This window comes from Schistocerca cancellata, chromosome 3 (genome assembly GCF_023864275.1).
Source record: "Schistocerca cancellata isolate TAMUIC-IGC-003103 chromosome 3, iqSchCanc2.1, whole genome shotgun sequence".
Lineage (NCBI taxonomy): Eukaryota > Metazoa > Arthropoda > Insecta > Orthoptera > Acrididae > Schistocerca > Schistocerca cancellata.
In genome coordinates this window covers 241,776,475-241,799,977 of record NC_064628.1, presented here as the reverse complement: position 1 = coordinate 241,799,977, position 23,503 = coordinate 241,776,475, and the positions used below count along the sequence as shown (strand labels likewise).

General features: G+C 41.9%; 1 protein-coding gene across 1 annotated transcript in view; it reads right to left on the bottom strand.

The window, feature by feature from the left end:
• LOC126176243 (ATP-dependent translocase ABCB1-like) overlaps nucleotides 1-4,539 on the bottom strand; it is a 315,891-nt gene extending 311,352 nt beyond the window's left edge. The window contains exon 1 of the mRNA XM_049923388.1: nucleotides 4,447-4,539. The gene's annotated coding sequence lies outside the window, so the exon portion shown is untranslated. The remainder of the gene's footprint in view (nucleotides 1-4,446) is intronic.
• Nucleotides 4,540-23,503: the final 18,964 nt, after the last annotated feature.

Genomic DNA, 23,503 nt, shown 5'->3' with positions numbered 1-23,503 from the left:
AATATAAAGTAAAAAATTAAAAATAAAAACTGAAAATGAGTCTTTTCTTTTCAGATACCTCCAGTGGAGGAGAACTGGAAATAATGCAACATTTCTAAAAGAAAGACCTCAATTGGCTGTGTCCGTTGGCGCCTGTAATAGGAAGCACAAAATGTTGCACTGCCGCGCATGGTGTAGAGACTCACAGCAGCAAGCTACCCAGATAACAAAATAGCATTATGGGATACGGGTTCCGCCTTTTTGCAAACACTGATTTCTTTTTACCCAAACATGTTTTAGCACCTCTGTGCCATCATTAGTGTATTTTGTAATGTAATATAAAATCACGTTTTCAATAAACATAAGACCATTGATGATGGCACAGAGGTGCTGAAACATGTCTGAGTAAAATGAAAAACAGTGTTTTTGCAAAAAGGTGGAACCCATATCCTATATTTTAACTGCATATGTCGAGAGAAAGAACAGGAGCTGGAAATTCTAATCATGAATAACAAACAACACTGTGAATATTTTGTTTGAAAACAGCGACCGTCCAATATACAAACTTGTTCATAAAGGACAAATGCTACAACCCAATACGCGATTAGCTTTTTATTTTCGTCAGCCTAGACGTTTTTGCGTCTGTAGGGACTTTCAAGGTAAACTTAGGAGCTTTTTACATGTGTTGGGGCATCGAAAATGTGTTGGCCACACCGACTAAGGTAGCTCAGCCAGCGGCTGTCTTTGCGCATGCGTCACGGCCTCAGTTTTTGGAATACAGTTAGCGACGTGAACTCACGAAACGAGGTCTAGAAACCTTCAGAAAGAACTCAACGAGTGTGGAGCTATCTCCAGTGCAAAACACTCACTTGAAGATGGCTGAATGGTTATCAGCCTAAATATCGTGGCAAAAGGTCGATGTCATCCGGCTCCAGTCCCGCTGTGTGGTCTCCAGTGGCTCGCTACAGAGTAATTGTATGTCGTTTGATTTCTTATTCTATTTATTTTTTTACCTGTATTGCTCGAAAATATCTGCACAACAGTTTAATTATCGGTAGTTTGCGTTGTATGTCTTCCTTCATTCATTCACGGTACTTGCTGTTGGCGACTATAACGACCACTTCACTCATCGCTCTCAAGCTTGTTTTTGGTACTGCTCGTAGTTTTCTTCTTTTTTTGCCCGTAATTGTTAGTCGTAGAAGAGTTAAACGTAGCAGTATAAGTTAATTTACTGATGTGCACTTCATGTCTGGGTTAACAGAATGCAATAGAAAAGCGGCACAACAAAGCTATGCTGAGCTGTACCCTCATCGACGGCAACCGCATCTTAGAACTTCGGCATCTGTAAATGGGCAATTAAAGACACTGGAAAATGTGAGTAGTGTTTTTTTCTTCTTCTGATTCAGATAACGTCTTCACTAGTCGAAAGTAAAACTGCACATTGATTTCATTAACTTACGATACGAAATTATTTTCAAAACGTTCATTTTAATTTATTAGTCATGCAGAAATTTTAATTTTATGAAAATCTTGTAAATTTGATACTGTAATGTGTGAAAGATAACTGGTATACGAACAGTGGGAACGAGAGTCCAATCGATAGTCCGAGACTCAAGTGCATGAGTAAAACGTATGATAAATACCCGTACTGCCGACACTTAGTTTCCGAATACGGCATAAACTTAGTACTGACGTGGACAATGAGGAAAGGAAGTGTTAAAATGTTTTGAACTGTGCGACCCCCGACTAATGCTGCAAGCCGAAACGACTGTGCACACTAGGACAGTTGATAAAATAGTGATACATCGATATTTTTTTCAAAAAATTATCGTTATATTTCGGTGATATTTTTTCACCGATTTATCGACATCTAAATGGCAATACGGAGTGGCTATACTTTTGTTTTATACTACTTTTTTCACAACTTTAGGTAAACATTTGAAATTGTTCTTTTGAAATTATTGAAGGAGCCGTACTACTTTTTGAGCTTTAATCACGCCAAGTGTTTCTCTTTGGCTATGTGAAGCAGTTATAGGTGGCACAATGAAGAGACCGACTATCCTGGGGGGTGTAAATGACGAGATTGGTCTTTCCGGTGGGCGGAGACGTGTGAGCAAAAATGGTGACGTAATCGGCGCTCGGCGGTCAAGCAATTTGACAGTACAACCGCTAGTTCTCTGCCGTTTGCAGAAATGAAAAAAATCCGGGTAGTCGACATCAACTGTTCCTACAAATTCGATATGTGACGAAACAGAACGGCTGATCAATTGGACATCTTTTATTGTGTCACTTACATGCAGTTACAATTGTTAGCAAAGTGGTTATCGCCAAGCATGAAGGTGCATCGTTTACCTTTCAGTTTTTGCTCTAAGGTGGATAAGGAGGCTGCTAGTTTGTTGATGCGCAGAATATATAATAATAAATCAATAAGTAAATATACAGCTGCAAAGATGGCAGTATATTTACAACGTGCAGCCGATATTTTGATAGGCCGGTACGTCGATATGTTTCCCATCGGTGTAACAATGCATTTTTTTTCGATGTCTCAGTGGCCGATAATGATCTCCGTTTATATATTTGTCTATCGGATTCCTAATATTTTTAAAAATATCCGTAGCCCTAATGCACACTCAAGCGAAAAGTTTGTTGTCTGCTGGATTACATTGTTAGCTGTGGGTGAGCTGCAAAACTAATGAATTCTGAGGTTTTGCATTTGCAGCCTAATGTGATTTCGTGCGCATTTAAACATTTAACAGTCGCTATAAAAACAATTTAAAATTTTCTAATCGACTTTGACTTCGCCACCCCTCCGGTAAGCTGCTAATATCGCACATCACCTGGTGTGCAGGAGTGCCTTTGGATAAATGTTATTTTATGAAGAGTGGATTCAAAATTTCACGTTATCGTTGTTCAGTATATTATTACTTCTCTATCGATACTTTTTGCTAAATTCGCCTCTCTATTTTTCATTTTCTTTGTCTTCGTGTGTGTGTCTTGAGAGGTGTGGGTCGACATAATTTTTAGATGACATACTTTTGAGGTGATTTTACTTATTTAAATGTTGCGTGATCTGTGGTGTTCGCCATTAGTTTCTGTGAAACGTGAAGCAGGTCATTTCTTACTGCTGCACGGTATAAAAATAAATGGAATTTCGAATTTGACAGCTGTCTTTCGACAGCATTCTCGAAGCCTTGAGTGAGCTTAGATGTTTTGTGGATACCACTGAGTGATATTACAATTTTTTTGACCATTATGTTCAAAGGCATTCATGGGATTTTTTGCACTTCGTATATTTTCAGGGTTCAGTTTACTACATTCTAAAGTGTATTTCATACTAACTTTGGTAGTAAAGACAGTTCCCCCAAGTCTAAAATTATTAAATTATACTGCATTACGATTTCTAGTCAAATACTTTAGGCGCATTCACGATCAAAAATCGAAGGAGGAGGAGGAGATTACTGTTTAACGTCCCGTCGACAACGAGGTCATTAGAGACGGAGCACAAGCTAGGATTAGGGAAGGATGGGGAAGGAAATCGGCCGTGCCCTTTCTAAGGAACCATCCTGGTATTTGCCTGAAGCGATTTAATGAAATCACGGAAAACCTAAATCAGGATGGCTAGACCTGGGATTGAACCATCGTCCTCCCGAATTCGAGTCCAGTGTGATCAAAAATCGACATTTGAGTGTTTTTAGGGCTTGTTTCGAGACAGTGTCTTCCATGTTAGAATGATGGCACATTAAAGACTTTCACTGTCGCAAAGATATTTTGATAGAAGCGAAGAGGTAGCTGGAGTAAAAAACCGAATAAATCATGGTTACATTGTTACCCTGCAACGAGCCAACACAGACCACGAGTCACTTATACCTAAATATTCACAACATATCCACGAATTACCCCTGAAATTTTGTCGTTGGAGTTGTCTTTCACTCGGTATAGTAGCCGAGTCACAGCTACGGCATGTACAGCCGCTCTCTTAACAGGAAAGCTGCATCAGAAGAGCTGAGATAACCTGCCAGTTGTCTCCGTCGGTCGCTCCGTCGCCTCTCTTCCGCAACCTCCCGTTGCCGGCAAACGGTTTTTCCTTCCACAACCTACTTTTCAGGCAGCGTCACGAGGTCGCCGTAAAGTGGACCAATTTCACAACATCCAAACCTTCACTACACATGACAATAGCTGCTCAACGCGGACGATACGATATTCCACACACTGTATAACACATGGAACACAATCGCCGATTTGCTCCCACGAAAGTAGCCGGTACCGCTGTCGCGGCTGGTTATGAACAGTTTAGCAGACTTTCACGTCCGGAGCGTCACCACCGCACACCGCACGACGAACACTACGGCACCTGTTTGGCCGGGCCGCCGTAGACAGAAATAGCCACTCACTGAATTTGAGATCTACGATACGATAAAAAGATGGGATATATTGCGGAAACGTCGCGGAGCTGTGAATATGACTCACCGTTGAGGCTAAAAGACACAGCGCACAGGCCACGAGGTTCAGCGTCCGACGCTAACAGTCTTTACACGGAAGCGAGGGCCGCAGCTCATAGGCTGCGAGAGAACTGCGTGGCGGCGGCCAGCTGACTCGACAGCTCCCGCCTCCTCCCCCACTCTGCGGCCCGTCCTCCCACCACAATACCCGGCGCCACGCTCGGAAGCACGCGGAAGAGCCGCTTTTCGGGAGACGTAATGCTCTTACTAGGAAGGCAGGAACTACCGGTTTCGATGATTTTTTTCCGCACCAATTTAAGCTGGCTATTAAAACCGCTGAAAATAACCGATGTTTGCATTTTATTTCTCTTATGTTTCGTAACAAAGATTCATAAATTTCGGCTGTTTCAGTTTCAAGATACAAAGATTTAAAGAATATTAAATTTAATAGGCAAATAAGTAATACGTGGGTGAAGACTGCCAAAAATTACCAATTTTCAGATTCTAGTCTTTTGAAACTGCTCAGTAATCATAATGTAACCGGGGAGCATACCTCTATTTGACTATTCGGGCATTACGAATACTCGATGCGAAAGGGTGAAAACTAAGGTTGAAGAGCTCTGTTTTTGGTGTTAATTCGTCCGTTTTCAAAGCCCGCAAACAGATAAAGACATATAATGTAGACACAACTGCAAATGAGCTACTTTCTATTTTTTTGTATTGTTGTTGTTGTTGTCTTCAGTCCTGAGACTGGTTTGATGCAGCTCTCCATGCTACTCTATCCTGTGCAAGCTTCTTCATCTCCCAGTACTTACTGCAACCTACATCCTTCTGAATCTGCTTAGTGTATTCATCTCTTGGTCTCCCTCTACGATTTTTACCCTCCACGCTGCCCTCCAATGCTAAATTTGTGATCCCTTGATGCCTCAGAACATGTCCTACCAACCGGTCCCTTCTTCTTGTCAAGTTGTGCCACAAACTCCTCCCCAATTCTATTCAATAACTCCTCATTAGTTATGTGATCTACCCATCTAATCTTCAGCATTCTTCTGTAGCACCACATTTCGAAAGCTTCTATTCTCTTCTTGTCCAAACTATTTATCGTCCATGTTTAACTTCCATTCATGGCTACACTCCATACAAATACTTTCAGAAACGACTTCCTGACACTTAAATCTATACTCGATTTTAACAAATTTCTCTTCTTCAGAAACGCTTTCCTTGCCATTGCCAGTCTACATTTTATATCCTCTCTACTTCGACAATCATCAGTTATTTTGCTCCTCAAATAGCAAAACTCCTTTACTACTTTAAGTGTCTCATTTCCTAATGTAATTCCCTCAGCATCACCCGACTTAATTCGACTACATTCCATTATCCTCGTTTTGCTTTTGTTGATGTTCATCTTATATCCTCCTTTCAAGACACTGTCCATTCCGTTCAACTGCTCTTCCAAGTCCTTTGCTGTCTCTGACAGAATTACAATGTCATCGGCGAACCTCAACGTTTTTATTTCTTCTCCATGGACTTGAATACCTACTCCGAATTTTTCTTTTGTTTTCTTTACTGCTTTCTCAATATACACATTGAATAACATCGGGGAGAGGTTACAACCCTGTCTCACTCCCTTCCCAACCACTACTTCCCTTTCATGACCCTCGGCTCTTACAACTGCCATCTGGTTTCTGTACAAATTGTAAATAGCCTTTCGCTCCCTGTATTTTACCCCTGCCACCATCAGAATTTGAAAGAGAGTATTCCAGTCAACATTGTCAAAAGCTTTCTCTAAGTCTACAAATGCTAGAAACGTAGGTTTGCCTTTCCTTAATCTTTCTTCTAAGATAAGTCGTTGGGTCAGTACTGCCTCACGTGTTCCAACATTTCCACGGAATCCAAACTGATCTTCCCCGAGGTCGACTTCTATCAGTTTTTCCATTCGTCTGTAAAGAATTCGCGTTAGTATTTTGCAGCTGTGACTTATTAAACAGATAGTTCGGTAATTTTCACATCTGTCAACACCTGCTTTCTTTGGGATTGGGATTATTATATTCTTCTTGAAGTCTGAGGGTATTTCGCCTGTCTCATACATCTTACTCAGCAGAATTGTTCGTTTTATTATATTATTGTTGCCAAATTTCCTTCCTCTTCTATTATTACGTGAAAATGACAGACCAATCTCTAGTCTTTTAAAGCAAATGAAGTACTGTACTTCATTGCTACGTCTCTTCGTCAAAACATTTCCGGACCAGGGCTGGTGTTATTCAACAATATAACGGCTGTCCGGCGACGATAGCGAGAAGCTCGCGTCGCGTAAGACGGCACTTCCGCGCAGGGGGAGGAGAACTGCGCATACGCGTCAGAACAGAGAGGGCAATCGAAGTCCACGTTGCGGAACTGCGCTGCTGCGTACAACAGTCAGGCCATTTGCCTACGGTACATCGTGTTATACGTTCAAATCTATGAGCAGAATAGTGAATATTAAAACCAATTTCGATCAGTCGCCATGAGAGGAATATTAATTCGCGTCTTGTCGATGTTGCGTCCACTGCACTACAGATTTACTCTACGTGAAGTCGGGAGGCGAAAACAGCTGACACTTCTTTGTTAAAATGTTAAGTACAATTTTTTTCCAAATGTCAGATGCCTAACGACCAAATCATTGAAACTGCTTGCAATAATTATCATATATTGCGATTTGAACTGTATTATAAGTAAAAATTTAATACACCACAAAATTTACTTCAAGCACAAACCAAAATCATTATACACTATTTGCTTGACAACTTCTTCTACACAATAGGATTTTTAAAAACGTGTATAAGGTGTGTGAGTTCATGCGTTTGACTGTAGTTAAGTGTAATAAAAAAAAATGGTTCAAATGGCTCTGAGCTCTATGGGACTTAACATCTGTGTTCATCAGTCCCCTAGAACTTAGAACTACTTAAACCTAACTAACCTAAGGACATCACATACATCCATGCCCGAGGCAGGATTCGAACCTGCGACCGTAGCGGACACGCGGTTCCAGACTGAAGCGCTTAGAACCGCACGGCCACAACGGCCGGCTAAGTGTAATCACTGCGCATAAAGAAGAATTAGTGGTAGAAGTGATTAATCAAAAGACTATCGTAAAAATGCTCGGTTAGTTGTCATATTTTTCGTTGTTAACGGGCATTGTGAGTGTAAACTAACTCGTTCGAAGTTACAGTGAGAGACCGCATTTATAATCAGTTGAGTAAGTAAACAATTAACCATCACTTGCGAATAACCCAAGGGAATGAAGATCGATAACACCTAAAACCACCGATATCTGTCATTTTAAAGCCTTATCCAGTTCGTGTCTTGGAAATGACAGGTCTTTATGTGTGGAAATATCGGACTTTTGACGAATTTATCCAACTGCATTCTCGCGTGTTATCAGAGCATACAACATTGTGGGAGAAGCTTAACTTCTCCTTGGGCAATAGTTAAACATTATAGTCTGCATAATTCAAAGGATGCAAACTCCTACGCAAAATAGCTTGGAACTTCTCATTATTATGTACGCAACTGGCATATTGAGAAAGACATGTTTTTAAACCACGAGCCGTTAAAACTAAGAAATACTATTACTTTGTTCCAAAGTTTACATCGCCATACCACCAACACTTATATTTGAAAATATTTCCGAACAATCTGATTGTATATTTACGATCATAAGTTCAAGGCTTATATCCATCATCACTTCCCCGTCAAATTATTCTTTTTGAAGCTTTTCAGCATACCGCACAGACTGCGCTCATGCTCAAGGTGGGATGTTACCTATTGCCTCATTCACAAGCGACTCAGTGTATCTTGAACTTTTTTTTCCCTCCCGTATAGCCTTATCATTTGTCGAAATTACTTCAATAGGGATAAACTGACAATGACACGTGGGTAAACGCAAAACTCTGTGACCCACTCACGTTCAAGGAAGTCAAGTTTGTACGTTCTGTCACGTGGCTTGTATAAATTAACGAACTGCAGGAGATCGCAAGAGTCTGGTTTATACTGTGCTTAATATTTTTATTTTTAATCCAGCGAAAATTATACGGTTTTATGGTGTTCATACTTGGTGTTTTCTCTGTAGCACTTGAATTATAACTCCCAATGACCGACTTCGAAGCAAGGTATGACAAGAATTGTGAATCACGTCACGAAACTGACAGCGTTCATTTCCAAATGGTATTCAATGCTGTTTTTCTTACACGTAAATACAAGTTTACTCTCAGAAACAAAACAAGAAGGAAGAAGAGTCAATATGCAGAATAATTATCCGAGAACCTATTCCTATGAAAACTTTAAAACTGCTAGTACCACCACACATCTTCCTGCAGATCTTACTGGAATGATTCTAATTGACCCATGTTTCATCAAGGTAATGCACTGTTGAACGACCTCCTTCTCTTGTGTCGTGAATCTTTATATGGGATGTAGTTCGTGCTGTAGCTATGTCACCGCTGATCTAAAAGCTCTCTTGTTAACATATCAGGAACCAACGTCTTTTAAAATTCTTTACATTGGCGAAGAACTTACCATTGAAGCTGATTTTCTCCTGCGTAAGTGTAACACGTTTTTGTGATGTCAGTCATAATTTACATGGAGCACTTTAAAACATCCTTGTTAAAACCATCCATTTGTGTTTCAGGTTTCTTGCGATTTCGATGCTTTCCAGGCGACACGAAACCAATTTTTTCTAATGTCCCTACAGCTCCGACAATTTCGTTTACAATTCCCTTTACAGTTCTCTTGACGACACCACACGATTCTGGAGTCTGTTCTTGTGTCTTCAAATGTCAACTGTAGGAGACCTGCTTCCAAATTTACTTTTGAAAAAGTTATAAATGCGGTAAATAATCCCCCTCGCCTGCTTGTGAAACACTTGATATTAATTGCCGTCACCTGGCTCTTTTTCTTACTCTCACTTAAGCATTTACAGATACACATTCACACCTATACTGCTACAAGGAAAAAATACAAAAAAACTGACAGTTCAGCTCGGAAAGAGAATGAATATTATTGGCTGCTAGTGGCTAGTGGAGGGGGATGCGCAAAACGGCTGAAAACTGGGCCGCCTCTCAATGTCACGCGGACTTACGTTTCTGTCAGAATTGTTATTGAAACAGCACTTATCTCTTTTCCCATTTTCTGTATCAAGAAATATTTCAAAACAGTGCAAAACGACGAAGAGGAGGAGACAATGGCGTATCTGCTGTACGCCGTCAAGGTATCGAACAAAATCGGCAGAATCCTGGCTCGACGTAGGCCTAATATTAAATGCGTCTACCGTCCACCTCCGAAAACGCATGCGCCATTAGACACTTGGGACTCCATAAACCACGTGTTCACCGTATTCTGTGCAAATACGGTACGGCTTATATCGGGAAAACTGCACAAATAATCGAAGAAAGATGCAAGTAACACAGAAGACACGCCGAACTCAAGTAGACAACAAAATCTGCGTTTGCAGAACACTGCATGGCTATAGGGAACTCCAAGGAGTAGGAACAGATGGAATTGCTAAGACAGACCTCGTCATTTTGGGTCTGTGTTCTGAAGGAGGCTATTGAAATACGAGGAGCTGAAGGGCTAGTCAACAGAGTTCCTGGGTTCACTCTCAGCAAAACTTGTGACCCAGCACTTTGCCAACTAAAATAAAATCACAGCCGACAACGACTTCCACTCCCGAGGAAGGTCACAAGAGTACTGAGAGACCATAGTTCGCGCCGCATGCGACAGTGTCTCCCCCTGCCCCCTCCCCCTCCTCACAACCACTCCAACCGTCACGGCCTGCGACCGCCAGTAGTGTAAGGGGTGGGAGGGCCGTGAAACTCTAAAGTAGGCAGGATGTAGCAAAAACCCTCATTTTACAGTATAACAGTATCACCTGAAGGTACACTCTCGAAATATAAATGGTTCAAATGGCTCTGAGCACTGTGGGACTTAACTGCTGTGGCCATCAGTCCCCTTGAACTTAGAACTACTTAAACCTAACTAACCTACGGACATCACACACATCCATGCCCGATTCGCAGACTGCAGGGCCTAGAGGCCGGCCGGTGTGGCCGTGCGGTTCTAGGCGCTTCAGTCTGGAACCGCGTGACCGCTACGGTCGCGCGTTCGAATCCTGCCTCGGGCATGGATGAGTGTGATGTCCTTAGGATAGTTAGGTTTAAGTAGTTCTAAGTTCTAGGGTACTGATGACCGTAGATGTTAAGTCCCATAGTGCTCAGAGCCCTTTGAACCATTTTTTTTGCAGCGCCTAGAACCGCTCGATCACTGCGGCCGGCCTCGAAATATAGTGTTAGGATAATGACTGGACCTGACAACAGTACATCCGATAGCCAAGCTGTATCATTACAATAATGGCCACGAAATTTTATAATGGAATTCAGTTATATATGGACATAAGAAAATATCGACAAATTTTAAAGTTCCCTATTATGAAGACGAATAAACAGCAAATACCAGGGCTATCCAGAATATAGCCAACTTTTTATTCTAATGTCATCAAGCAATAGTCGTATGTTAGAGCTCAATAGTAATCGCTGCTTCAAACTTTTCTCCAAGGCAGGCATTCAATTAAATTCAAATAAGATTAAATACTTTTCCAAATAAATGAAAGATTCATGAAGTGAAACTAGAACAAACTTAGAAAATTAGGAGGATTTGCAAACACACACTTGACAGCTGCCCCAAAATTTACATCAACTTGTACTTAAAGAAATTATTAACATAGAAACTAGTAGCAAAAGATTTTCTAACTGAATAAACAACATCAAGATGTCTTAATGAACAATATGGAGACGCTCTGTGAAAGTAAGTTTTGGCAGCAACAGCTGCTTCAGGCTTAACAGCTCACAACAAGAGCTTATACTCATTAAGTTTTTCAGGTAACTTAGCCAAGACAATTAGTCAAAGAACCTGAAATCACATGAACGTTGCAGTGCTCAGTCCTGGAGACAATTTCAAGTTTCAATTCAGTATCCAGATTCATGACAATCCATTCCCTTTTAACTGGCGTATTATTAGCTCAATTTATTGTTTAACATAGAGACGTGCTTAACAATGAGAAGGCTCCACCAAAACATATCAGTTGGCTATGCCATGAGGCCAGAAGTCTCAACAACAATTTATCTTGAGCCCAGAACAAAGTGAAACAATCTGCTGATACAGAGATTGAAATAGTGGACCAATAAATAAGTAGTGGGACAGAGCTGGTTTTTGTGCAATTTTGATCTCAGATTAATTACACAAACTAATTAATTGATCAATTAACTACCCCAACCTCTGATGACATCATGGGCTTTACCCAGCTGTCATTTGAGTCTCCCTCAGGGAACTCCCAGCACGCTCTTCTCCCCTCCCCTTCCCCATCCCTATAAATGGTGGGGAACTGAAACTTTGGCCGTAAATTCAAATTCAAATTTATTGGTGGGAATATCAAATTTTGTGTGTGTTCAGCTTGAGACCAACTGTCCTAGTTCACAACACCACCACCAGAAGACACTTTTAGCTCTTTCCTCCTGTGACATCCAAGATCCAGCAAAACAAGGGCAGGAACCAATAGGAATGCTGAATGTGGTCACATGATAAGCTTTGGCCAATAGCATAGCAGTGTCTAGTAACGTCATCACACGAGATATAAGGTGAGCGCAGCAGCTCCTAAGCCTCAGTCAGCCAGCAGCAGAAGCTGAAGAGGAACCATGAACCATCAGCAGCAGCAGTCAAGATCCCAGGAACAAGTGGAAAAGAATGCATATTACATCTTAGTTTGTAGTTAGCAGTATTATTGGTTTGTTTCATGTCTTGCTCTGTATGTGACACTTAATCCTCCTTGTTCAACATAGCCTTCAACCTGTCGAGGTCAGCAGGGGCGATCACCTCTGCTGCATCTGGCCCAGCAGCAACCTCAGTCGCCTTCTTCTTGAAACCTGCACTGACCTCTGGACCTGCAACAGCAGCAACCTCCAGCATGTCCAAACCTGTAGCGACCAAATGGGATCCTGTAGTGCACATTACCCATTTTCTGGAGCAGGAAAAGTAGCTGTTATTGTCTGTCCTGCTCATCGATTTGAGAGATGAGGATGTCTGGCCTGTTCCTGACGCCTCAGATGTTGCTGGTATCCTAAGCAACAGCAAGATGGAGGTCCACACTGGTCACTGACATACTATCCATCCCACCAGAACGTCCTTGTGGTAGCACAGAGTTAGAGTGCAGATACTGTGGATAAGATGGTTCCACACATAGACCACTTGTTGGAGCAGGACAAGGAGCTGTTACAGTCTGTCCCAGTCGTCGATTGTGTAATGAGGATTCTGGTCTCTTTCCAGTGCCTTGAGTGCTTCTGGTGGTCTTAAGCAACAACAAGATGGAATACAGCACTGATCACCACCATATGACCCATGCCATCAGAACATCCCTGTGGCAGTGCAAAGGCAGAGTGCAGATGTTGTGGATAAGAAGGTACCAAGGTGGTCATGCTTTTCAGTTCAATATACAATTTAACTCCTAGTGGAATGAAGTGTGTAAATATGGGTATAGAAGCACTTCATGACTGAGACTTGCATGTGAAGATAGAAACTGAAAATGTATCGCTGGTGTTAATATGACTATTTCTAAGTTAGACTGGAACAAAACATGTCGTGCATAGCACTACATCAACCAGCGAATGACCACAGAGTATTATCCAACTTGTGCCCCACCAAGCATTCAAAAAAAAATGGCTCTGAGCACTATGGTACTCAACTGCTGTGGTCATAAGTCCCCTAGAACTTAGAACTACTTAAAACTAACTAACCTAAGGACATCACACACATCCATGCCCGAGGCAGGATTCGAACCTGCGACCATAGCGGTCATGCGGTTCCAGACTGTAGCGCCTTTAACCGCTCGGCCACTCTGGCCAGCCCACCAAGCATTCGCCTTACTGTTGTGACACTATCTATAACAACAGTGTTTGGTGACTGCACTCAATGTGAAATCAGTTGACAATTGTGTTCATCTATGACATGTCTAATGATGAACATATACAACATAGCTGCTGTGCTACACCATGCATAGGAGAGGCCGAGTACGTGTTTACCAAGCATAGAATCCACATACATTTATGTTGTAAACTTCTTATGAGTGCATAGTGTACATGTTGATGGTCTGGGATACTACCTTGGTTTCTGGGTTAACAAAGAGCCAAAAGAGAAACAGGTTAAATGTTCACGGGAAAAACCAGAGTACCATGAGCTGCCAATCAGTTTGAAGGAGATACACAGAGAATTTACTGTATGTTGAAAAGCTTTATGTGGGAAATACTGCACAGGTGTGAAGAAGATAAAGAAGAGTCTGAAGTTTTTTTTAAATATTGCATCCAACATACTATTTTTTAAATATATAATATGTATATAAAATTTCACACTTCTCTCATTATAGTCCAAGTGTTGCACTTACTAATATGATTATTTTCGATGCCACACCTATGATCATGCAGCAGACAATTGACTCAAACACCTCCTCACGAGTCATTGTCAAACTGAATGATGAAGTTTCTTTTCATGGGCCAGTATCTATATATAGCTGATTTCTCTCTGTAGCCATTCTAACTCAGATGCTTGATAAACTTGCAAACAGAACACCGTACTGTCTTCCCAGGTGCACATGGAAGAGAAATACATTGCATACAAATAAATGAATGCAAATACATTCAAAAATACATCACATGGGAATGCTGTTTACATTTTATTTAGCGTATGGCTAATACAGACATATCATGAAATTACATATACGTATGTACATATTGACACACAAGAAACTTAAGTTTGTCTTTACAACTGAATATCCAGTCCCTCAATCCAGCGCACTGCATCTGGAGTTGCTAGCAGGAAGTCCTCTTTGGTACCGTGATAGGCTCGAATCCTGAATTCACTGACAATGTGGTGAACAGTCTGGTATGGAGCCCCGCAGTCACAAGCTGGATCAGGCAGCTTCTTCCACTTAAAGAGAGCACCCCTGCATCGGCCATGGCTGGTACGGATTCTGTTGAGAGTAGACCAGGTCTTGCGTGGTAAGTCGAATCCACTTGGAAGTTTAGCACCTGAGAAGATGTTATGCAGGTGCACATCTGCCACTGCTTCCCACCGACCTTTCCATTCTTCAAGAGGTTTGAAATTCTTAGCAACCATGTCAGCAGCATCGCACAGAGTTGGATGACGTGATTTCAGTCTCTTGCGATTTAAAAGTGGCAGGTCGCTATGCACGGGTAGGTTAGAATTCCTGGAGATCTTTTGGAAATCTCTCATAAGGGCAGTACATCTGCGTAGATCAGGAGGCATTATACCGGTTAACAGTGGAAGCCAATAAACTGGAGTAGATCTGATTGTGCCAGATATTATGCGCATTGTCGTATTCAGCTGGGTATCAACTAGCCTTGTATGATGACTATTCATCCAAACAGGTGCACAATACTCAGCACTTGAGTATACCAAGCCCAGAGCTGTTAACAAATCGAGATGAGCACAAATACACTATTTCAGAACTCTGGAGACAATAGTAAAGTATTGTTAAATACACTATACCATAGTTTGCTACACGAGGCGGAGTCACAACCCAGGATGCATGAAGTCACACATCCATCAGCAGCTGCAGCTCACCGCAGAGTGAACCGGCAATCAGAAGTGGGTTCTCTGGGCAGATCAAGAAGCACATCCAGCGCAAAGAACAAATCAGTGGGACACATGGGTATTTACAGAATGCACCAGAAACTGCATACAAAAGCTGGCAGACTAGCACCAACTCGTCCTGCATGCTAACACCAACATTATTCATCAGCAGGTGTGGAGGAATGCTGCACTCATATCTGCTCCCTGGTTGAAAAGGTAGGTGGACGGGTTAGAGTTTATATAAAGCACAGTCATGGTGCAGTAACTCTCAATCTGCCATCATCATTTCGCCTGTGTGGCTGATTGTGAGTTCTAGTACCAGTTTTTTTTTCTTTTTTGGCGGTTGAGGGGGGGGGGGGGGGGGAGAAACAGCAGTAGCGGCAGCATACGCCTTCGCCAGGGCAATATGACATGCAAGTTAATTTTCCAAATCATTCCATGTACCTGTGTGCCCTGTGATTTTAGCATCCCTCACCGCACCTGTTTAGGTCGAGGTGGTGGAGGCATACCTCCATACTACCAAGATTTTTAGTGGTTCACTGTGTAATTTTAGTATGCGGCGAATTTCTATTTCGTACCTGGTACTACATTCCTGAGATGTTGGCCGATCTAGGTCGACAGCTGGAAGCTGAGAGACTACTGAACAACAGCATCCAGTGCAGCAAGAACGTAAGTGCATTTTTTTGTATCAAGTAGTTGTTAGAGAAAATATCTTTTTTCTTCATCTAATGTACTGTGTTTCTAATGATGAGGGCTGGTGAGTAGGGCTACGTGTCGAGGCTGAGAGCCAGGAGCTATTGATTCAGTCTTGTAAGTAGCAGAATACGATTTTCAAATTCAGTGTGTTTCATATATAAGAAGTTTCAGTGAACTAGAGAATATGATGTTCTGTTTATATTTCAGTGAGCTGACGAATACAATTTTCTGTGTGAATGTGTCTAACATTTTTATAGAAATAATTATGTTCAATATTTTATTGTTGTAGGCAACTTCAGAGAGTAAGATAGATGGCTCCAAGTTGAGGGTAAAATACTAGAGTGAGTGCATGAGATGGCGCCTGCTGCAGAAGCTGAAAGGCAGTGCCATCTCGCCCTTTCTGAGGAGAATGAGGAAATACTGCGTAGGATGGGAGAACTACCGGAAAGCTCTACTGTACTGCTTAATCCTTGGACCAAGAGTGGAAAAAGTGATTATAATGCAACCGTTGTCATTGCAGCACATAATTATTGTTGTTCTGGAATGTTGTTATTTGTTTACTGCATATATTTTTGTATAAAATCTTTAACATTGTACGTAATTTTTTTCATTCGTCATGTTTTACAGTGGTACCACAGTCGCCAACAGCTCCACAACAATTAGCTGTGGCACAAATGCCTAGAGCGGTGGTTGCAGTGGCAGGAATGAAACACGTGTCCGAGCAGCATACACCCCCGGGCAAAGCACCACTCGTGGTTGTGCGAGAGGCGGCGGAATCAGCTGCAGTCGCTGTAGTGCTCACCCCCGCACCATCACATACCCTCTGGCGTCCGTAGGTGATTCAGTCGGAGGAAGAAGAAGAAGAAACAAAAGACCAACGATCTCCCACCCTCCAGGCTCCAGATGGTGAAGGCTCCAGCATGCAGCAGCATCACTGCAACCAGTATAGTCCCATTGGATTTCACTGCGCCACCTCGTCCTACTCCAGCTCCGACTGTTCGCCCTCGCCGGCAATGGAAGACATGCGTGCGTCGGCGCATTCTCCTCAACCCAGCATGCGCCTCATCCCTAACGCCATCATCCACCAAGTGGAGGTAGTCATCACCTAGTTGTAGCGTCAATGCGGCTAGCAGTAGTGCCCTCTCCCCGCCTGATAGTGAAGGACATCAGATTAGAGGTGTCATGACCTCTCTAGAAAACTCAGCGGCTGGTAGGGCCTTTGTGGGCGTATCTCTTTCATTAAAATTGATCTGGCCGTGGGTACCGCAACCCGGTCAAGTTTCTAGAAGCATGGCTCCCAGTGCCATAAAAAGGGTTAGATGATCTGTTAGTTTTTTTTTTTTACCTTCTGACTAGTTTTATGCGATTCACCACGAATTCCTCTCCTGTACCAACCTCTTCATCTAAGAGTAGCAACTGAAATCTACGTCCTCAATTATTTGCTGGCTGTATTCCAATCTGTGTCTTCCTCTACAGTTTTTGCCCTCTACAGCTCCCTCTAGTACCATGGAAGTCATTCCCTGAAGTCTTAACAGATGTCCTATCATCCTGTTCCTTCTCCTTGTCGGTGTTTTCCACATATTCCTTTCCTCTCCGATTCCGCGCAGAGCTTCCTCATTCGTTACCCTATCAATCCACCTAATTTTCGACATTCATCTATAGCACTACGTCTCAAATCCATCGACTCTCTTCTGTTCCGGTTTTCCTACAGCCCATATTTCACTACCATACAATGCTGTGCGCCAAGCGTGTATTGTCAGAAATTTCTTCCTCAAATTGAGGCCTATGCTTGATACTAGTAGACTTTTCTTGGCCAGGAATGCCCTTTTCGCCAGTGTTAGTCTACTTTTGATGCAATCCTTGCTCCACCCGTCACTGGTTATTTTGTTGCCTAGGCAGCAGAATTCCTTAACTTCATCTACCTCGTGATCATCGATCCTAGTGTTACGTTTCTCGCTGTTCTCATTTCTGCTGCTTCTCATTCCTTTCGCCTTTTTTTTTTTTCGATTTACTCTCAATCCACAATCTGCACTCACTAGACTGTACATTTCATTCACCAGATCAAGTAATTCTTCTTCACTTTCACTCAGGTTAGCAATGTCATCAGCGAATCGTGTCATTGATATCCTTTCAACTCGAATTTTAAACCCACTTCTGAAACTTTCATTTATTTCCCTCATCGCTTTTTCGATGTACAGATTGGACAATAGGGGGGAAAGTCTACATCACTATGGTAGACCCTTTTTAATTCGAACACCTCGTTCTTGGTTGTACACTCTTGTTATTTTCCTCTTGGCGCTTGTACATATTGTATATTGCTTGCTCTCCCTACAGCTTACCCCTATTTTTGTCAAAATTTCAAACACTTTGCGCCATTTTAAATCATCGAACATTTTTTCCAGGTCAACAAATCCTATGAATGTGTCTTGTTTTTTTTTTCTGTAGTCTTGCTTCCACTATCAACAGCAACGTCAAAATTGCCTCTCTGGTGCCTTTATCTTTCCTAAAGCCAAACTGGTTGCCGTGTACCACAACCACAATTTTCTTTTCCATTCTTATGTACATTATTCTTGCAAGCGTCTTGGAAGGATGAGCTGTTAAGCTGATTGTGTTACTGTTCTCGCACTTGCCAGCTCTTCCAGTCTTCGGATTTGTGTGGATGATATTTTTCCGAAAGTCAGATGGTATGTTATTAGAATCATACATTCAACCTGTTCCTTCTGCCTTATTTGATCTTAAGTCCTCATAAGCTCTTTTAAATTATAATTATAGTACTGGATCCCCTATCTCTTCTAAATCGACTCCTGTTCTTCTTCTATCACTCCAGACAAATCTTCCCACTCATAGAGGCCTTCAGTCTATTTTTTCCATCTATCCTCTTCCTCCTCTGTGTTTCACTCTTGCTTTCAATTTCACCAAAGGTTTTATTGACTTTCCGATATCATGAATCAGTCCTTCAGACAATCATTTCTTTTTAGATTTCTTCACAAATTTCACGCAGCCTTTTGTTATTAACTTCACTGCAGTTCCTTTGTATGTCATTCCTCAGCGACTTATATTTCTGTTGTCCTGAATTTCACAGAACTGCCCTGTTTCATCGATCAACCGAAGTACTTCTTCTGATACCCATGGTTTCTTCGCAGTTACCTTCTTTGTACCTATTGTTTTCTTTCCAACTTCTGCGATTGCCCGTTTTGGAAACTGTACTACCTACTGAGCTATTCCTTATTGCTGTATCTATAATCTTAGGGAACTTCAAGCGAATCTCGTCATTCCTAAGTACTTCCGTATCCCACTTCTTCACGTATTGATTCTTCCTGACTAATCTCTTAAATTCAGCCTACTCTTCATCGCTACTACATCGTGGTGTGAGTCAATATCTGTTCCTGGGCACCCTTAGAATCCAGTATCTGATTTTGGAATTTCTGCCTGACCCTGACATAATCTAGCTGAAATCTTCCGTGTCACCTAACCTTTCCCAAGTTCACGTACTCTCCTTGTGATTTTTGAACAGATATTTGCAATTATCAGCTGAAACTTATTACACAACTCAGTTAGTTTTTCTCCTTTCTCATTCTCTGTCCCAAGCCCATATTCGCCTGTAACCATTTCTCTTATTCCTTCCCCTACAACTGTATTCCATTTCCCCGTGATTATTAGTTTTTATCTCACTTTACGTATTGTATTACCCTTTCAATATTCTCATGTACTTTGTCTATCTATTCATCTTCATCTGAGATATAATGCCATTATATATAACACAGTACTCTGCTGCAAGTTGACTCACTCTCCGAAACAGCACGGTGCTGCTGGAGAGAAAAACCTCCACTACATCTAGGGTGATAATGGCATTATATCTTGTAGCACATCAATAGTTGAGTGGTATCGTGATTCCACGTTGGCCCGGTTTTCCGAGATGGAAGTAAGAGCGTCAGCTAAAGCACTCAGCCAAATTCGACACCTCGGCATCCATATTGATGTCTGCGGTCCGTTGAAAGGAGGGTCCAGCTACATCAAGGTCCCTAAGGATATAGCTGGTAAGAATACATGTATTAACGTTCAAAATAAAGAGGACAATGCTTCTTTGACAAGGTCAATCCTGGCCTGCGAAAGAGAAATTAAACAGAATCCAGAGTGCACATCTCGATACGGAATAGGTATTACCATTCATGGCTGTTACAGCTTTGACGTTATCGAGTTCCCCGTAAAGATTCAGGACATACCTGAACTTGCACAAAATCTTGGAATATCGTTTCGTGATTATGGGCTGGAGAAGATGAGCAGGAAAAGCGCAGTGTAGTTGGACCACTGCATTTTCTGAAATATGCGGGTGAGTGTGATCTTCATGTAAACATGCTGCTCTTGTTTGAAGATGATAATCAGCATCACTTATTGATCAAAGACGTGTCCCGCCTTCTTCCCTCCCTGATGAGTAGACACAAGGGTAAAGATCATATCCTTCAGGTGTCTAAATACCTTTTCGGAAGAAAAATATTTATAAAGGACTGTGAATCCAAGCAAATGGTGCGTGTTGTTATGCCTTGAAAAGAAAACAAATTCGCTGACCGCTGGTGGCCGAGCGGTTCTAGGCGCTACAGTCTGGGACCGCGCGACCGCTACGGTCGCAGGTTCGAATCCTGCCTTGGGCATGGCTGTGTGTAATGTCCTTAGGTTAGTTAGGTTTAAGTAGTTCTAAGTTCTAGGGGACTGATGACCTCAGAAGTTAAGTCCCATAGTGCTCAGAGCCATTTGAACCATTCTTTTTTTAAACAAATTCATTATATTCAAGAATGCTCACCACCAGGAGAGATATCCATTTGTTGTATACGCTGAGTTCGAATATCTCCTTGCCCCTGTCACATGCTCTGAAGGGAGTCCCTTAGCCTCACATACCACCTTCATGCAAAAACACTTACCAAATTAAAACGTACCAAATTGGATGCTCATATGATTCAAGTCTTAACTGCTGCGAATCTTATGTCGGGGATAATTCTGTGGTTTGGTTACTCACTGAGCTTGAGAAACTCTCATGGGATGTTGGTAGGCTTTACAGCACCAATATCCCCATGAGCGAATAGGAGGAGAATAAAAAATTATACTAATATGCAGTTAACTTTCATATTTGTAGGGTACCATTAGATAGAAAAGTTGAAATTCCCCGTAGAGATCATTGTTATTTTACGAGAAAGTTCCGTGGTGCAGCTGACAACGCATGCAGTTTCAAGTATAAGTTATCTGGGCACACACCCGTTTTCTTCCATAATTTAAGCGGGTATGATGCTCACTTTCTAGTTGAGCAGTTGGCTAATTTCGGTTTGAAGACAGATCAGGTCAGCGTCCTTCCTGAGAGTGTAGAGAAGTATCTTTGTATATTTCTTCCTCGAAAGGAACGACGCCATAAATTACGGTCGCTGGCCGGGGTGGTCGAGCGGTTCTAGGCGCTACAGACTGGAACCGCGTGACCGCTACGGTCGCAGGTTCGAATCCTGCCTCGGGCACGGATGTGTGTGATCTCCTTAGGTTAGTTAGGCTTAAGTAGTTCTAAGTTCAGCGGACTGATGACCTTAGAAGTTAAGTCCCATAGCGCTCAGAGCCATTTTTTTGAAATTACGGTCAGCTTCCTTGACTCTTCACGTTTCATGCAGACTTCACTCCAGAAACTTGTTGACACTCTACCTCAGGAGGATGTGTACATCACCCGATCTGTGTACCCCGACGGGGAAAAGTTTCAAAATGTGACTAAGAAAGAAGTTTTCTTTTATGAGTATCTGGATAGTAAGGTGAAACTCGACTAAACCAGGCTACCCGACATATTTGCATTTATCAATACTCTCACAGGTTATACTAACACTAGTACAGATTATGAACATGCCGTGAATGTCTGGCGGTTATTCAACATCCTCAATTTGGGTGAATATGCAAGACTATACATGGACACCGATGTGCGCTTGCTTGTGGATGTTTTTGAAAAAGATCCGGACTGTGTTCAAGGCCACATACTTTCTGGACTACGCCTTTTGTTACACGACACCTCGGTTGTCGTGGAACGCAGTGCTCAAGTAAATGATCCGCAGCATCTAGCTTGTGAGTGATGCTGATAGGCTTCTTTTCTTTGACCATGAGATTCATGGGGCAGCGTGTCCATAGAAACTCCAAGGCAAATGGGTCTAACCCACATATGGATGTTGGGTTCAATCCATCCCTCGATTTATGTTTTATATGGAGACGCCATGATGCTGCCACTGCTGTTTGGTGTGTTTTCGAAAACGAATTAGAAGGTTTAGGGGGAAAAATAATGGATCTGGTGGCTGACTCTGATGTATCCTGTTACTATGCGTGAAATGACAAGCGAATTGCTGTTATGTCCAGAGCAACAACTTCCGCGAGGGAGCACTGTCCCAACAGAGGCATGTAATCCATTATCATAATCTCCATCAGTGCCTCGGCTTAGCGATGGAGCTAGGTAGAATCACTGGGCTATCTCCTTCAAGTAGTCCCCCTGGTTGAAGGAGTATATTGAATTAAATACCGAAAGGAGGGCGGGCGCGACTAGTGATTTCGAAAAAGATTTTTATAAATTAATGAATAATTCCATTTGCAGTAAAACCGTGCAGAATGTAGGAAGTGCCTTCAGTAGTTAGAATCTTTTATTTAGCTGGCAGTATTGGCGCCCGCTGTGTTGCAGTAGTTCGAGTAACGAAGATTTTTGTGAGGTAAGTGATTCATGAAAGGTATAGGTTATTGTTAGTCAGGGCCATTCTTTTGTAGAGATTATTGAAAGTCAGACTGCGTAGCGCTAAAAATATTGTGTGTCAGTTTAGTGTTGATCAGAATAGGTAAAGAGCGAAATGTCTGAGTACGTTCAGTTTTGATCAGCTGTTTGAAAATCAAATAACGTAAGGGGTTTACCAGCACAGTAATTCATAAATTTTTCTAAGGGGACGTTTCATATGTCGACCCTTAGCCGAGGATACCTCACTGGAATCTTATGATTTTTTCTTGTAGTTTGTGTAATTAGTGTAGCTATTGTTTATTGCTAGCCCGTAATTATAGAGAGAATTTCCTTTGTAGTTGTAGTTTTTCATTGTTGTACAGTAAAACAGTTGTGGCATGCTGCGCTTGCAATTAACGAGATATTATTTTCAGTGCTATGTTGATGTATTTTCTTATTTTTGCTCTTCAAATTGTGCTTTTCTGTGTTATCGTGTGAAATTTTGTGACAATAATGGCGTGTGAAAAACGTAATACTAGGCTCCAAAGTAAACTGAAAAATGACAGTGAAGACGAAAGCAGTGTGTTAGCGCCGAAAGCAGTGTGTTAGCGCCACCGTGTAATTAATTAACTAAAGTTCAACATAGTAATTTGGTAATTTTGCAAAGGGGAATGGATCAGGCAATAAATAATCGTGTAGACAGTGATACAGCTAGTGAGGAGGGTAGTATTGTCGATCGGTCGGTCGGCAACAGTTCGCCACAGGGATCCGAAACGACAGGACACAATTTTGCAAATACCGTAGATTCAGGTTTTGCGTCATTACCCGTTTCTCAATCAAGTCAAGACACAATTTCTGCTTTTCAAAATGCGAATATTGGCTTTTCAAATGCACTGCCGAATAGCACTGAGGAACATTTTTCAGACACCAGTGCACTGTTATTACAATTAATACAACAAGTGGGACAAAAGCTTCAAAAGTTAGGCACAATGGAACAAAATCTTCA